A 16,358-nucleotide genomic window follows, 5' to 3' on the forward strand; every position below is an offset into this window, starting at 1 on the left:
ACTGCAAGTTTAAACGCAGCCAAAACCTCTCAGACAAACAGAAGCTAAACAATGTCAAAGTTAGCGTAAGGAGGGCTATGCGTGAAGCGTTCGGTGAATTCGAAAGTAAAATTCTATGTACCGACTTGACAGAAAATCCTAGGAAGTTCTGGTCTTACGTTAAATCAGTAAGTGGCTCGAAACAGCATATCCAGACACTCCGGGATGATGATGGCATTGAAACAGAGGATGACAAGCGTAAAGCTGAAATACTAAACACCTTTTTCCAAAGCTGTTTCACAGAGGAAGACCGCACTGCAGTTCCTTCTCTAAATCCTCGCACAAACGAAAAAATGGCTGACATCGAAATAAGTGTCCAAGGAATAGAAAAGCAACTGGAATCACTCAACAGAGGAAAGTCCACTGGACCTGACGGGATACCAATTCGATTCTACACAGAGTACGCGAAAGAACTTGCCCCCCTTCTAACAGCCGTGTACCGCAAGTCTCTAGAGGAACGGAAGGTTCCAAATGATTGGAAAAGAGCACAGGTAGTCCCAGTCTTCAAGAAGGGTCGTCGAGCAGATGCGCAAAACTATAGACCTATATCTCTGACGTCGATCTGTTGTAGAATTTTAGAACATGTTTTTTGCTCGAATATCATGTCGTTTTTGGAAACTCAGAATCTACTATGTAGGAATCAACATGGATTCCGGAAACAGCGATCGTGTGAGACCCAACTCGCTTTATTTGTTCATGAGACCCAGAAAATATTAGATACAGGCTCCCAGGTAGATGCTATTTTTCTTGACTTCCGGAAGGCGTTCGATACAGTTCCGCACTGTCGCCTGATAAACAAAGTAAGAGCCTACGGAATATCAGACCAGCTGTGTGGCTGGATTGAAGAGTTTTTAGCAAACAGAACGCAGCATGTTGTTATCAACGGAGAGACGTCTACAGATGTTAAAGTAACCTCTGGCGTGCCACAGGGGAGTGTTATGGGACCATTGCTTTTCACAATATATATAAATGATCTAGTAGATAGTGTCGGAAGTTCCATGCGGCTTTTCGCGGATGATGCTGTAGTATACAGAGAAGTTGCAGCATTAGAAAATTGTAGCGAAATGCAGGAAGATCTGCAGCGGATAGGCACTTGGTGCAGAGAGTGGCAACTGACCCTTAACATAGACAAATGTAATGTATTGCGAATACATAGAAAGAAGGATCCTTTATTGTATGATTATATGATAGCGGAACAAACACTGGTAGCAGTTACTTCTGTAAAATATCTGGGAGTATGCGTGCGGAACGATTTGAAGTGGAATGATCATATAAAATTAATTGTTGGTAAGGCGGGTACCAGGTTGAGATTCATTGGGAGAGTCCTTAGAAAATGTAGTCCATCAACAAAGGAGGTGGCTTACAAAACACTCGTTCGACCTATACTTGAGTATTGCTCATCAGTGTGGGATCCGTACCAGATCGGGTTGACGGAGGAGATAGAGAAGATTCAAAGAAGAGCGGCGCGTTTCGTCACAGGGTTATTTGGTAACCGTGATAGCGTTACGGAGATGTTTAACAAACTCAAGTGGCGGACTCTGCAAGAGAGGCGCTCTGCTTCGCGGTGTAGCTTGCTCGCCAGGTTTCGAGAGGGTGCGTTTCTGGATGAGGTATCGAATATATTGCTTCCCCCTACTTATACCTCCCGAGGAGATCACGAATTTAAAATTAGAGAGATTAGAGCGCGCACAGAGGCTTTCAGACAGTCGTTCTTCCCGCGAACCATACGCGACTGGAACAGGAAAGGGAGGTAATGACAGTGGCACGTAAAGTGCCCTCCGCCACACACCGTTGGGTGGCTTGCGGAGTATAAATGTAGATGTAGATGTAGAAAATTAGAAACTAAACGAAGTTGTTTGTGTTACTTATTTCTTGGAGTCTTGGAGCTATTTATTTTACTTTTTTGTACTTTTTGTATTTATTTTTCTGGTCCCACGCACATTAGTCTTTCGACGTCCATCGCGAGCAAGCAATTACTCCAGACGTAAGCGCAAACAAGCAATCGCTCCAAACACTCGCGCGAAACGCAAACTCGGTTGCGACTACAGCGGAGTCATCGCATCGCACCGCATCACATCGCTCGGCTCAGCCTGCAGTCTAAACGGGCACCGCTCTGTTGCTACTGTTAAACCAAGCCTGCCCATTGTCACGCGATTTCAGCGCGTCATCGCTCCGCTCGGCTCGGCATCGCATAGCGGGCAGTGTAAATTTTGCCTTAGTTCTATAGTGCTCGCATACATATCGCGTATGTTTCCCGCCCAGGGAGAGACATTGTTTTGCTCGTCAGATTGCCTTGCTCGGGCAAGAAATACAGTAGGGCAGTGTGTGTATTTTACAGTGTCTGTATAGTTCGATGGAATTTTCCTTCGGACATCCACGCATGTCGACCACTTGCAGCTCACGCTGTGTGTTGACTATAGTGCAAAAAGTAGCCAAGTATGAACGCCAGTACCCTCCAACGCCGGCTCAGCTCGCCTCTGTAGCCCTCAATACCGTGGCTCTCAAATGGCGCCACAGATTCAGTGGCTCCGACAGGCAGGTCCTGATGGTTACTCGCCGAGTCATCTGCGGAGCGCTGCCGCCAGTCACCGTCGGTAATCCCATAGCGACCCATGGTGCGATAACTGTTTCAGTCTGGATCCCCGCCTCACATGGTGTCATCATATCCCGGACGATAATAATAAAGCCAAGGGACGTCTCTGCTCGATGTACCCCTTGTTGGACCCTGGTTCCAACATAACGCTTCAACTGGGTGGCACGCTGTTCAAGGTGCTGCTCTGCCCTGCTGCCGTTGTCTGGGGTCAGGCCGCAAAAATGTACTTGAAGTCGCTTCAAACAGTGCAAAACTGTGCGTTCCGTTTGGCTCTGTACTTACTTCGAGTTTTTTCTACTGGTCCACTGCAGGATATAGTCCGTTTTCGTGTGACTGCACGCTCCTTCTACGAGGACTACGAGGAGACGAGGCAGTCGCGAAACAGTTAAGATTCCGGTCGCTGGGCCAGGAAACAGAGCGTAGCATCGCCGTAAGGTGGCAGCTACTATTGGCTCCACAGACACCACTCTCACGGATGCCCGAGATGACAACCGCAAGCAATGTGGACTGTCATCAAAGAAAGATGGGAGGCAAAACATGTACGTGTTGAGAACTCCACCACCGTCAGAGACTTAACGTCTCTGTTCAGATCCGCCACTCCGAGGTGTCTTCGTGCTTCAGTTGCGGTCGAGTTCTGAAAAGGCAGCGCTGGAGTCATGTATGAAGCAGTGAACTAAATCAGTTTTAAATTAATTTTTCGCCAACTAGTAGCGCTAATGATAAGCAAAATACATGTCTCATTCGGCACTTTTCTTACCGAATTTCAGTGATTACGGAATTAGTTAAAGAACTTTAATTTCTGATTTTCATAAAGTGGAGACGCTTTCTAACTCTGAAAATGAGCCCCTAAGTATGACTGATGCTTGGAGAAGAGTTCGCTTTGTTCACATCCAGTGTACTGCTAGCTCTGTAGTACACACGTATAAACCTTGCTGCCGAATTGTTCTAAACAAAAACATTTTTTATTTCTTTTATTGTGAGACCACCATCCCTGAGTAATTCAGTTTTAGGTTATAAAATAAACTCAGTCTTATATACTTGTCCACTTCAGTTACGAAACTATCCGACATTATTAATTTTATTTGCAAACGTTGTCATATTTTTATAGTTTTGATCAATTGCTAGGAAACTCAGTAAAAATCTAAAGATTCTACGGTCAAGTCGACCGAAAGGTGATAAATGCAGTGGTGTGTAGCCAGCCACCCCTTAGATCCGTGCTCGATCTGAAATTTCTATTAGGTTGCACACGTAAAAGACCTTCTGTTATTTCGAAAGCAATTTTCAACACTAATTTTACTAGACCAAAGAAATACGGCACCTTTCACCACGAATTACCATCTAGTGTTTCACATGGCTTCACTGCATGAGACGTTGTGGACAGGTTCTATAATGGTAACTGAATACCGCAATTCACTGCAACGTGTGGAATAAAAGGATACATAATGCACAGGAATCAAACCCTATTCCCGTATTCCAGAACGAATTTTCGTTCTGTAACGAGACTCGAACTTAGAGCCTGTTCCTTTCAAAGGCAAGTGTTCCACTGACTGAGCTACCGAAAGCACGACAAACGACCCGTGCTTACAGTTGGGTTGGCGGAAATGAAGTTCTGAGGGAGCATCGTGAACAGTGCTAGGGTAAGTCAGTCGGAACAGCACATTCTCACGAAACCCAAAGGTCCCTTGTTCTTGTCCCGGTACGTCACACAGTTTTAATCTTCCATGAAGTACCTACGAGTAATAACAGTAGCAGTAGTGGTAACAGTTCTATTCATCCAAAGATCTCTTTTATAAGGATTTTGGGCATGGCTTACTATTACAATTTAAGAACAACGATAATGAAATAATTCAAGTATACAGACATTTGCAGACTTACGGTTCTAGTAAGGTGAGCATGGGACAGGGAGTCAGCTGTGGTCTTGTAGTCGGGAACACCCCAGCGCTTGTTTGAAGTAATTTAGGGAAATCACACAAAATTTTAGTCAGGATAGCTGGATGAAAACTGAAGCCTCCAAACTCCGAATACAAGGCCAGCATGTTTAAAACAGAGCTGCCTCGTTTGGTTTGTTCCTACTGTACAATACTGGTTTTCATGTAAGTCATTTAATAACGAAAGAGGCTAATGGTACACTGTTCATTCATTTCTCACACCCAGTCACTGCACACACTACACACACATTGTTTCATAATACCACACAAACTACCAGCTTATGTCAGGTGAATTTTGGGTACCACAGCTTCCTTTGCTAACCTGAACGGCATCCCCTTATAACGAGTTAGATGTTGTGCTCAGAAACAGGATGTTTATTTACTTATTTATTTAATCCGGCAAGATTAGGGCCATCAGGCCTTCTCTTACGTCTAACCAGGCATTCTACTTATTTTATTTTCATATGTTTTAGTAGGTATGTTAAGCTACATATAGTACAAAAAGTCAAATAAACAATTACAAAGGCACACTTGGAAAATTACATACATACACAGTTTGTATTCGCTGACGATAAGTACAGCTATAATTAGACATTATGACAGAGACAGGTTTGAGATAGGAGTGCTAGCAGCAGGGGGATATGAGGGAGACTGATGGTGAAGGGAGGAGAATAATAGGGACATGATGAAACATAATTAAGGAAATATAAAGGAAAAGAAGATTGAGTGGCTAATGAAGATAGATGAAGAGGAAGAAGAGAAAGTAGCAAGATAGGAGACACTAGCTTTGCTATTTGACAGAGGGGAGGATTCGCTTTGTACATCAATTTTGTGGAAAACGTTATGAGGATGATAGCAGGAAATGCTTATATTAATATTACACGTTACACAGCTTTGGGAGTAAGTTTCTCCAGACGAGGAAAACTGAATATAAATACATTATGAAACAGCTATGTGGCATGTTATATGTTTTATTATCGTTATTATTATTATTATTTATTTGTTTTACATTTGTTACCAAATCTGTACATCTTGTTTCCATTTCGGAAAAAAAGCAATTATATGGTGATGTTTAGAGTACAAATAGATGCACAAATTAATTTGCAGTATGGATGTAAAATGACTCGTTCCACATGAAGACGATTTATCTTAGAAAGTGATACATGGAACATGAAAGTAACTAACTAAATAACCAACTAAGTAGCCATGTTCTGTGTTACTTAAATAATCCATCAATGTATAGCATATATTGCTTAACAAGTACTATTTACTGATTTTTTTAAACAAGTTTACTTTAGCAATGTCTTTAATACCCTTTGGTGATTTATTGTATAGTTCTATTCCTTGTTAGAAAATGCCACTTTGAGGTTTAAGTGTATTCTTTCTTGGTAAACGAAAGTTCATTCTAGCCTTGTTCCATGGTCATGGAAAGAGTTGTTCGTACAGTAATTATCAACATTATTTTTGATGTGTACAACTGTTCGGTAAATATACTCACGTGATGCAGTTAAAGTCCCCATTGTTTTGAACAGATTTTTACAATAACCTCCACTACTAGTTTTCCTTATTATTGTTATGGTCCTTTTCTGCAGTTTGTAAATTGTGTTCACATTTCGAGCATTTGTTTTCCGGTAAAGAATGTCATAGCTAAGAATTAAGTGTACACACGAATAGTGAGTAACTAAAAGATAAAGACTGCTACAGATGACAGGACTCTAAGGACATAATATGCTGATGACATTCTGTTTGCAAATGTATTTGTGTGTTTACACCATTTCAACTGAGAATCACTATTGATTCCTAGCAATTTTGCATTTGTTACACAGCCTATAGAAGTGCCATCTACGTTTAATTTAACAGTGTCATTGTCTCTCTTCAAACCTAAATTCACGGCATTTGTTTTCTATATGTTTACATTTACAAGATTCTAATATTGGACTAAAACGAATTAATAAATAAACCTCAGCAGCAACAAGAGTAGAAGCATGAACTAAAGCAGATAAATGTTATGTTATTACTTATTGAGCAATTGTAACTTCCTTGAGGGTTCCACTTGCTTTCTCAGCAGGGAGTTCTCTTTTTCTCTCAGTGTCTATAACATTTCTGCCACAGCAAAGACAATTTTTCCCTGTGACTAACACTACTGGGAGAGTCATTGATGTATATCACGAACAGTATTGGTCTTAAAGGATACCTTGAGGTATTCTTACGTTAGTGTATTTTGGGTCTAATAACTGTGTGAGTAAAAGTTACTATTCGCAGATAATGAACAGATCGAAAGATGATGGGTAGCTTTCTCTAAGCGCCCAAATTTTTCTAAATTTTCCGCCGTGCTGATTACACGAGATATATGAGGGCTATCCAGAAAGTAACAGTTGATTTGGTCTATCATAACGGTGGGCGGGGCTACAGCTGCGATCTTGGTGTCATAATCATCCTACACTCAGTACACATCCAGCAGTGGTCGCATGAAGTCTACGTTTCTTCTGTTTTGACATGTTAAAATGTGCGCTGCAATAGCAAATCACACCACTTGTGAGGCAAAAAACTACAAACCATATGAAATTAATCACGACTGAGCTGTGGCCAGCTCGTGTTCATGCCATTTGTTCTTTGGCATTTTGTTACAATCGAGTGGCGTCTTATTTCTCCCTGAGTTACAACCATTACAAGTTGCTGATTTGCCTCCATCAGTGGCAGCTGCAGCGCTTATCGATTCTAGTACTGCTGTACCATCTTTGGTGTGACGGCAAGGAAGTTTCCGCGGTGCGGGGTCAGGCCGGGACTGCTGATGGCACGCACCCACGGTCGGATTGTGAGGTGCTCGCTGCGAGAGCTGCAAAGTTCGTTGCCCACCGAACCTGGACATTGAAGTTGAGTGTTCCGTTAACCTGTTATGAAACCTCAACTGGTGACATCTCTTTGTTCATTGCTGGTTGTTGCTTCCTGGGCTGTTCTGGCTAGCAGTAACGTATGGTGTGTTGGAGTCGGCGAAATTTTGCAGCCGTCTTCCTGTATGGGCTTTAACTATTAAATTGGGTGTTACTTATCAGCGAAGTGCACAAGCGGTATTTTCTGCCTTGTGACCGTTAACATCCCAATTACCTGCCCTGGTCGATGAGTGGTTTTCCGGCAGTGTGTTTTCCTCGCCGAGTTGATGCTGTCCAGCACAGCATGTAGTTTGACAGCCTTTAGTTGTTTGTTCATATTGTAGTTGGTTATTGTGCCTTGGCTGTTTTTAGATGCCAATTTTGAAGACGTAGTGCCACTAGTATCTTCGTCCTCAGTTGATATTTTCCGTTGTTGTACCGTTGGTCGGGTGGAAGGGAATCGATTAAGTTGCTGGTCGGTCCTTCAGCTGTCCCTGGGTCGGGTTGCCATCCAATTATTTAATCTTACTCTTGGCTGCCTCTGTCACCTCACTTTGCGGTAGAGCTTCCTCCTCAGGCCGACCCTTGGAACACTTCTGAGCACCACTGTTCTGTTCGTTTTAGATAGTGATTTTCATTTTAGTCCAATATACTGTGTGAGGTCTTCAGCTGTCTATTAATTTAGTTTGTTTTAATTTTAAAATAAGGGCTTCAGCCAACTTAAATTAAAATTTGAAGATTGATTTGTTTAAAAACTAAATTTTGAAAGTTTGTTCTATTTGAAATTCTTGTTATCCAGGCCCTAAGTCCTGAGTTGTTCAAAGTCTTGTGTGTGACCTTAAGCTGAGCTTTTACGTGAAATATTATTTAAGATAAGGCCTTCATCTGTCTTACATTAAAATTTTGAAAATTAATTTCTTTAAAACTTTTTTTTAAAGTTTTCTCTATCTGAAATTCTTGTTGTCCAGGCCCTAAGCTCGGAGTTGCTCAGTTTCTTGTGTGTAGCCTTCAGCCGAATATTTACGTGAAATTTTTTTTTTTTAGGTAAGGCCTTCAGCCGGGTGTATTCTATAAAGTAATTTTTATAACTTGTATTCAGGCCTTCAGCCGTTTTTGTTTTAGTGTGGTTTTGGGCCTTCAGCCCAGGAGGTATTGCAAGTTTTCTTAACCAGGCCCTCAGCCGTATTGTTTTAATTTGATCCTTTTAAGGCAATGTGCAATTAAATGGTTCTTAGGAAAATAAAGTTTGTGTGTTTTGTGCAACTAACAGTAGCTGATTACGGCCCCCTCCACAACCATAACCTGATCCGCTCTGTCCTGCAAAACCAGATTTCAACGACCTTTGTGATGTGCACGGGAAAGGAATAAGGAGTGAAAGCCGAGTGAGGCACTGGTGCACTGATTTTTAAAAAAGGCTGTACGAATGTTCACGATTAGGACCGCAATGGTAGGCCTAGCCTTCTGACTGATGAACTGGTAACGAAAATCAACGACAAAATTCGCAAAAAATCGTCGTTACACGATCACGGAACTTCCGAAACATTTTCCCCACATTTCACAGTGTTTGGCCCATGAAATTGTGGTGGAGAAGCTTGGTTACCACAAATTTTGTGGTAGGTGGGTTCCCAAAATCCTAACGGAAGACTACAAAAAACAGAGACTGGCTGCAGCACCGACCTTCCTCGAAAAGATTACGAGAAAAATGATGTCTGAGTTATCGATCGTATCGTTACCGGGGACGAGATTTGGGTGAAGCATCACAATTGTGAAAAAAAAGGCAGTCGATGGAATAGGGACACACAAAGAAACCTAGTACGTTTTCAAACGCTGTCAGCACGAAAGATCGCGGCTGCTGTGTTTTGGGACTCTTAGGGAATGATTTGGGTTTGCTCCCTTTTTGAATGCAACCCAAATGTTATAGTTAACTACAACCCTTTATTCTGCTCATTGTAAGGCTCCTTGATTTCATTCATGGTATAGCCCTCCTAGTAATACTATAATAAAAAATATTGTTGATATTGTTCAGATTATAATATCCGAAGTTTTAAAAATAATTACAATTGGAAGGATTAGTGCGATTTCTACATCAAAAATTAAGAAAATTACTGCAATTAAGAAGAATCGAAGTGAGAAGGGTATTCGTGCTGAACTTTTTGGGTCGAACCCACACTCAAATGGTGATCTTTTTTCTCGGTCATTAATTAATTTTTTTGATAGTGTTGTTGCAAGGATTATAACAATTATTGGAATAATAAATCTAATAAAAATTCTTGTAGATAAAATTAGGATTGTTTTTCTTGATTAATATCAAGCTTTTTGATTGGAAGTCAAATGTACTATTTATACTAGAAAAACAGTTATCTACCTCATCAATAAATAGAGATGTATAAGAATAATCACACTACGTCTACAAAGTGTCAGTACCATGCTGCTGCTTCAAATCCAAAATGGTGTCTTGGTGAGAATTGGTTTATTGAATGTCGAAGTAGACATGTTGATAAGAAGATTGTTCCAATAATTACATGTAATCCATGGAATCCTGTTGCAACAAAGAATGTTGATCCATAAACTGCGTCTGCAATTGTGAATGGTGCTTCTCAATACTCATATGCTTGAAGTATAGTGAAGTATAGTCCTAGTAATACTGTGAAGAATAATCCTTGTAGTGCTTGAGTATGATTAGATTCTATTAAACTATGGTGTGCTCATGTTACTGTTACTCCTGATGCTAAAAGAATAGCTGTATTAAGTAATGGAATTTGTATAGGATTAAAAGGTTGGATTCCTATTGGAGGTCATAATATTCCTAGTTCAATAGTGGGTGCTAGTCTTCTTCTAAAGAATGCTCAGAAAAATGAAACGAAGAATAGTACCTCTGATGCAATAAATAAAATTATCCCTCATCGTAATCCAATTGATACAAATCCTGTATGTAGTCCTTGATATGTTCCTTCTCGAACTACATCTCGTCATCATTGGATTATAGTTAATAAGGTAATTCCAAATCCAATTATAAATAAGTTAATGTTGAATAGGTGAAATCATTTTGCTAATCCTGATACTAATACTATTGCTCCAATTGCTCCTGTTAATGGTCAAGGTCTATAATCTACTAAGTGGAATGGGTGGTTTGAGTGAGTTGTTAACATAGGTTTAGTATACTTCTCTAGAATATAGAGTTCTTAAAATTGAGAAAACGTAAGCTTGAATTATTGCTACTGCTGATTCTAGAATTAATAGGAGTATTTGTCCAATAATTAATAGTGAAATTAAGTTTATTGCTATTGATGGTCCTGTATTTCCTAATAATGTTAATAGTAAGTGACCTGCAATTATATTTGCTGCTAGTCGTACTGCTAATGTACCTGGTCGAATGACATTTCTAATTGTTTCAATTAATACTATAAATGATATTAATGCAGGCGGTGTTCCTTGGGGAACAAGGTGTGTGAATATGTGGTTGGTATGATTAATTCATCCAAATAACATAAATCTTAATCATATAGGTAGGGCGATTGCAAATGTTAATGCTAAATGTCTTGTTCTAGTAAAAATATAAGGGAATAATCCTATGAAATTATTAAATAGTATTATAATAAAGATTGAAATGAAGATGAATGTTGTTCCATTAAATGAATTTGGTCCTAGTAATGTTTTAAATTCATTGTGTAAGGTTAAGTTTAGTTTATTTCAAATAATATTAATTCGTGATGGTGTAAGTCAAAACATTGATGGGATTAATAATAATCCTAAGAATGTTCTAGTTCAATTTAATGATAAATTAAAGATGTTAGTTGATGGGTCAAATGTCGAAAATAAATTTGTTATCATTTTCAATTTAAGTTTTTTATATCAATTGTTCTTTTTTCTGCTCTTTTAATAATATTTGGTTTAAATGAAAAAAAGTTTATTTGGTTAAATAAAATTAATGTAGCTGAAAATATAATGAATAGGGAGAATCATATGAGAGGGGATATTTGAGGGATTTGGATTAAATTTCCCCATCAGAAGTAGTCGTTAATTTACTATTTTTTGGTTTAAGAGACCATTACTTACTTTCAGTCATCTGATGTATTTCAAGGTGTACTAATTGTTTAGTTATTTTAGATTGACACTCTAATGTTATATATTTTAACTAACTCCTTAGATTATCTTAGATAATCACTTAATAAATAAGTTTACTGAAGTTCTTTCAATTACAATTGGTATAAATCTGTGGTTCGCTCCACAGATTTCTGAGCACTGTCCAAAGAACAATCCAGGTCGGTTTATTGTGAATGTTCCTTGGTTTAGTCGACCTGGCGTTGCGTCAATTTTAACCCCTAATGCGGGTACTGCTCATGAGTGCAGAACGTCTGATGCTCTTGTTAATACTCGTACCTCTGTATTTATTGGTAGAATTGTTCGGTTATCTACATCTAGAAGTCGAAATCCATCATTTTCTAGATCTTGTTCTGGTGTTATATAAGTGTCAAATTCTACATCTATGAAGTCTGAATATTCATATCTTCAGTATCATTGTCGTCCAATTGTTTTAATTGTGATTATTGCATCTACTGAATCATCAAGTAAATATAGTAACCGTAATGATGGGAGTGCAATGAAAATTAGTGTGATTGCTGGCAGTGCTGTTCAGATTGTTTCAATTAAGTGTCCGTGAAGTATATTTCGGTTTGTATAGGCAATAAATAATATATAGCTTAGAGCATAACCTACAATTACTGTAATTAATAATAATACGACTATAGTATGATCATGGAAGAATGATAGTTGCTCCATTAATGGTGAAGCTCCATCTTGAAGGGATAAATTTGATCATGTTGCCATTAATAAGTTTCTAATAAAAGGTCAAACCTTTATTTGTAGAGCTTAAATCTACTGCACTAATCTGCCATATTAGAATCTAGAGATTAATGGTAGTTCTGAGTAGCTGTGTTCTGCAGGCGGGTTACTTTGTAATCATTCTGTTGATCTTCTTATATTAGCTCTAAATATGATTGCTCGGTTTGTAACCATTCTTTCTCATATAATTACAATAAATATAATGATTCCTACAATAGAAATTGTAGACCCAATTCTTGATACTACATTTCATGATGTATATGCATCTGGATAATCTGAATATCGTCGTGGTATTCCTGCTAATCCTAAGAAGTGTTGAGGGAAAAATGTTAAGTTTACCCCAATAAATATAATTGTGAATTGGATTTTTAATCATGTGTTATTTATAGTTAATCCTGTAAATAATGGGTATCATTGAATAACACCTCCTATAATTGCAAATACTGCTCCTATAGATAATACATAATGGAAGTGGGCTACTACATAATATGTATCGTGTAATACAATGTCAAGTGATGAGTTTGCTAATACTAACCCTGTTAGTCCACCAATTGTGAATAGGAAAATAAATCCTAAAGCTCATAATAGTGGTGGATTGAATTTGAATTTAGTTCCATATAGTGTAGCTAATCATCTAAATACCTTAATTCCTGTAGGTACAGCAATAATTATTGTTGCTGATGTAAAGTAAGCTCGTGTGTCAACGTCTATTCCTACTGTAAATATATGATGTGCTCATACAATAAATCCTATTAGTCCAATTGATAATATAGCATAAATTATACCTAGTGTTCCAAATGATTCAATTTTTCCTCTTTCTTGACATACAATGTGAGAGATAATTCCAAATCCTGGAAGAATTAGAATGTAAACTTCTGGGTGCCCAAAGAATCAAAATAAGTGTTGATATAGAATTGGGTCACCTCCTCCTGCAGGGTCAAAGAATGATGTATTTAAGTTTCGATCTGTTAGTAGTATAGTAATAGCTCCAGCTAATACTGGAAGTGATAAAAGTAGGAGGAGAGCTGTAATAGCTACGGATCACACAAATAATGGTGTTTGATCTAGGGTTATACTTTCTGATCGTATATTAATTGCTGTTGTAATGAAATTTACTGCACCAAGAATAGATGATACACCTGCTAAGTGAAGTGAGAAAATAGCTAGGTCTACAGATGCCCCCCCATGTGCGATAGCTCCTGCAAGAGGAGGGTAAACTGTTCACCCTGTACCAGCACCGTTATCTACTATAGAAGATGTAAGAAGAAGGGTTAGTGAAGGTGGTAGTAATCAAAAACTTATATTATTTATTCGTGGGAATGCTATATCTGGTGCACCAATTATTAATGGTACGAGTCAATTACCAAATCCACCAATTATAATAGGCATTACTATAAAGAAAATTATTACAAATGCATGTGCTGTAATAATAACATTATAGATTTGGTCATCTCCAATTAGAGATCCTGGTTGACCTAGTTCAGCACGAATAAGTATTCTTATTGATGTTCCTACTATTCCTGCTCACGCTCCAAATAAGAAGTATAAAGTACCAATATCCTTATGGTTTGTTGAGAATAATCATTTTTGCGGTAAGATGGCTGAATTTGAGGTGGTAGACTGTAAATCTACTTATGAGATGTTTCTCTCTTACCATGTGGTTAGGCCTTATATTCAATTATGATTCTAGACTGCAATTCTAGAGGTGTGAAATTTTACTAAGGCCTAAAAGATTATTCTTTTAATTATAACTTTGAAGGTTATTAGTTTAGTTAACTTAAGTCCTTAGTATAATGAAATTAAGGTTGATGTTGAAATCAATCCTATTGTTGAAATTATTACTGTTATAGGTAGAACAATTCTTGATTTTTGAGACTTTATTTTTATAGATCATGAATTTTCTGTATATGACATAATTAGGGCTGAGAATCTAATACGTATATAATAATAAAGTGTAATTGTGGTTAATACAACCATGATGGTTATGATAGTTGTTATGTTGTTTTCTATTAATGATTGTATTACAATTCATTTAGGCAGGAAACCAAGGAATGGCGGCAATCCACCTAGTGATAGAAGAGATAAAAATATTATGAATTTAATTTCAGTTTTTATGTTTCTGGCTGAATAAATTTGGTTTATAAAAAATAAATTTATTTGCTTAAATAATAAGACCATAATTAGTCTTAATAGGGAGTAAATAATAAAGTATAGTTCTCAGATGTTTTCTCTAACTGTTAGAGATCTAATTATTCAGCCTAAATGTCTAATTGAGGAATATGCTAGAAGTTGTCGTAGAGATGTTTGATTTAGACCACCTATTGCCCCAATAATAATTCTTAGGATGATAATTGTTCAAATGAAAGTTCTTAGTTGAATACAATAAGATAAAACCATTATTGGGGCAATTTTTTGTCATGTTATTAATGTTAAACAGTTATTTCATCTTGAAGCTCCTATTACTTCTGGAAATCAGAAATGGAAAGGTGCAGCCCCAATCTTTAATAATAATCTAGATCTGATTATTATTGATGGAATAAATTCTGTTTCTCATCCTATTGGATATTTTATTTGAATCAGCAAAATTGAAAATAATAGTATTGTCGATGCTATTGCTTGGACAATAAAATACTTAATTGATGATTCATTTATTATTATATTTTTATTTCTTGTTAGGAGCGGAATAAATGAAAGTAAGTTGATCTCAAGTCCTATTCAAACCCCAAATCAGGAGTTTGATGAAATGGACAGGATCGTTCCTATCATTAATGTTGATAGGAAGAGAAGTTTTGTAGAGTTGTTGGTCATTAAAAAGGAGAGGATTGATACCTCTATAAATGGGGTATGAACCCATTAGCTTGTTTAGCTTACCTTTTTACATTAAGGTGTATGATGCACGTTAGTTTTTGATACTAAAGGAGGTAGTTTAATTCTGTCTTATGTAATTTTTAATGAAGGTAATTTTTATTTACTTTATTTACCCTATCAAGGTAACCCTTTAATCAGGCACTTCATTTTTATTTGTTTTATTTAATATACAAATTAAAAATTTTTTTTGAAAATTTGTTTATGTATTATTTTGGTTATTTCTAATTAATTTATCTCGTTTCGTATAATTTGAGCATATATATTATATATTATATACAATAAATAATTTATATTAATATATTACATTTAATTAAAATTAAATACCTATAATGTTATTTTATTATTATTAAATGATTATTTTAATACATTTATTTACCTAGGATTATAGCTACTTATGTTTTTAGCTTAAAAGAAATTATTATATTATAAATTATATAATAATATGTAAATTAATATTAAATATTATTATAATTGGATATAATAAATATAAGTTATATTATTAAGTATAAAATATTATATTAATATAGATAATTATATTAATTATAATAATATAATTATCTATATTTTCTATAATTAAATTATTTAATTAATTAATATTTAAGTTAACTTAATATAAAGTTAATTTTATATTAATAACATATTACATTAATTTACATAGTTGTATAAAATATATTTATTATATTATTTAATCTTTCTTTATTATTAGTGAAAAGAAAGATTAAATAAGAAAGAATATAATACATTTATTGGTATACATGTTCCATATTAATCTTTATTTATATATAATAGAGAAGTTGTTGTGGTCATTCGAGGGTGCGTTTCTTTTTTTTTTTGTCTCTATTTGTGTTTTTTTTCTTTTTTTTTCTTTAAATATTTGAATCTCTTATTTTTTCTTGTTTTAAAAAATTTTAAAATTTCTTATTTTGTTTCCAAAAGTTTTATTCTTGCTTGTTTATTCACTTTTTCTTTGTATTATATGTAAGTTTTGTTAAACTAAATGTTCTATTTTGCAGTAATTTGATTTAATTATCAAGTGATTTTGGATTTAGCAATTGATTTAGTATCGGCATAATTCGTGCCAGCAGCCGCGGTTATACGATTGATACAAGTGAATATTATTGGTTAAAACAGTTGTTTATATTTTTAGGGTTAAAATATAAATTTGTAAGGTGAAATGTTAAAATTTATTTATAGCTCTTTTTATGAATCTGTGAAATT

Source organism: Schistocerca cancellata, chromosome 5, assembly GCF_023864275.1.
Source record: "Schistocerca cancellata isolate TAMUIC-IGC-003103 chromosome 5, iqSchCanc2.1, whole genome shotgun sequence".
In the NCBI taxonomy this organism is placed as follows: domain Eukaryota; kingdom Metazoa; phylum Arthropoda; class Insecta; order Orthoptera; family Acrididae; genus Schistocerca; species Schistocerca cancellata.